This window comes from Wasmannia auropunctata, unplaced genomic scaffold, assembly GCF_000956235.1.
Source record: "Wasmannia auropunctata unplaced genomic scaffold, wasmannia.A_1.0 LD336116.1, whole genome shotgun sequence".
Classification (NCBI taxonomy): Eukaryota; Metazoa; Arthropoda; class Insecta; order Hymenoptera; family Formicidae; genus Wasmannia; species Wasmannia auropunctata.
Window position 1 is genome coordinate 3,600,403 of NW_012026774.1, and position 2,467 is coordinate 3,602,869.

General features: G+C 40.5%; 1 pseudogene; it reads left to right on the forward strand.

Moving 5' to 3' along the window:
* The first annotated feature begins 1,549 nt into the window (after nt 1-1,549).
* LOC105448473 overlaps nt 1,550-2,467 on the forward strand; it is a 4,654-nt pseudogene continuing 3,736 nt past the window's right edge.

The following is a 2,467-nucleotide window of genomic DNA, read 5'->3' on the forward strand; positions in this document are numbered from 1 at the left end:
GCAACCTTTATTGCGGCTGTAGCAACCGCAATTGGCCGTGTTACAATTGTTTTTTTTGCACTTGCAAATGCCGCAGGAATCTGGCGATTTCTTGCCTGCTTCTATTTCCTTATTTCCACCAACATATTCGCACTCTGCGAACGAGTAATTCTCCGCGACGATTCCGCGGATTCGCTTAACTGCAGCATCTAGAGTCTATGCGCGATTACCACTGCGTGTGCGTGTAAGCGGTTGTAGACAACTCAATACAGCATTAAATTTAAGTAATCTTTTTTATTTCTAAATGTGCAACCTTTATTGCGGCTGTAGCAACCGCAATTGGCCGTGTTACAATTGTTTTTTTTGCACTTGCAAATGCCGCAGGAATCTGGCGATTTCTTGCCTGCTTCTATTTCCTTAAATTCCACCGACATGTTCGCACTCTGCGAACGAGTAATTCTTCGCGATGATTCCGCGGATTCGCTTAACTGCGGCATCAATTGACGACGGCTGGTTTGTGCACTCTGCGACGGAGTACTGGTACTCGCCGACTTGAAGTCTGTCAGACTGCTAGTCGGCGTGCTCATCTCTGTAATAACCTCTGTAATATCGATGGCTTCGCAGTCTGGAATTGAGCAACCCCCTGTAAAGGCTGTTCATTCTCCTCCGACTTCTCGTGCTCCAACCTAGAAATACAACCTTCCTCACATTCATTCGGTGTAATGCCAGAAGCATTTCTGGTTTCTTTATTACAGGTTTTTTTCTTGCTCTGTGGCTTTCGCGAGCTCTTCAAAGAAGCTCGAGCGAACGATTTCCAGTTTGTTAAAATTTATCTCATTTAATTCCTGATTCTTCAATACAAGATCGGCAGATAATTTGACGCTATCCTCGTCCAGAGACATACCCGTAATGATTAAGAGAAAAGAATTTTTAAGAGGTGAATCTGGGAGAAGCTGTTTACATTATGTGCGTTTTCCGAGAAAAATGTGGTGGGAGGGGTGATTAAGAGAAGAAATGGTGTCCCCCTGAAGAGGTATAAAGAGAGTGGGAGTCGCTCGATGCTACCGAACGCGCACCCCTGGAAAGGTATGACGAAGAGTGTGATTGGTAGAAATTTAATTATTATAACTCGAATTGACACGCATTAGTATCGCGTATTTACTCGTAACAAAAGAAAAGAAATTTAGGTAGTAATAATTTTCACCTTTTATTCCGTCGAAGTACAAATAAATTTCGCCGCTTTGCGACCTCGAATAGCGCAACGTAGAGAGCACTTTGCAACACACAGCTGAAGGAAACCCGACTTTCCGCCAAAAGCCAATTGAAATAAGGTAGAGAATAATGTTATTGGCAGGGTTGGGAAATAACTCGTTACTTGTAATGAAGTTACAGTTACAGTTACTTTTTTTTAATAACTATAACTATATGCATTTCGGCAAGTCTTTTATAGAAATTTTTATTTCTTTAAATAAATTATATGCATATTAGCCAGTTTTTGCAGTGATAGATTTTTTTTGTAGAAGTTTCTTATGTAATTAAAATATTGTTTTTATTAATAAATCACTGTTTAAATGATTCTGTGGATTTTTTATCATGGTTCTTAAATGCCCTCCATTTGGCACTAAACGATACGAAGAAGCATGATTGTAGCATAATTTATAAAACGTTCTTGGGTCACATACGTATATACACGCGGAAAATACCGCCGTTAGAACTGGAAGAAAATCAAAGAAGCGAATTGTTGAACACGGTGGAATACGGCGAAACTTTGGACGGAGAGTCCATTTTTATATCTCACTTGCGATCTTCCGCCGCCTCCATTATTTAAAGATCAATTTACAGAGAATATTCCACAGGTCGGTATTCTGTCTATCAATATTGACGACATAAGTAAAATATAGAAAAGAGATTTTTAAAATCACTTTTTTATTCAGGTAAATTTGTACACGCTTCTGAACAAATTTAATGCTGTCACTGAGAAACAATATAAAACTTACAAGGAAAATTTCATAAAGAGATTTGAGATTACCGAACTATCACCATACCTCATACTTTACATAAAAGTGAGTCTTGTATACGCTATTATTATAGTATCGACATATTTTATATTAGGTATCTGATAATTTTTTATTGGTTTCAGAGATTTACAAAAGATACATTTTTCGTTGAAAAAAATCCAACAATCGTGAATTTCCCTGTCAAGTGAGTATATATATTGTGACGTTGCAGTTCGCTGCAGCAGGGCAGCGTCCCGCCGCCGTCACAAGGCGCGGGTTCGCGCCCCTTTTTGCCGGGCCGGCAGCCGCGTCATTTAGAGCGAGACCGAGATCTCCGGGAGGCCCGAATTTAAACCGCGTACTTTTATAATTCTTGTTGAACCTCTTGTATGTACCGCGGCATCTCACCGGACCTATGGACCATCGGCGGAGAGAATTCAAGGCCATCGAACAAGGAAAGCGCTTGGAGTGCAGGCGACCTGGCGCAGGAG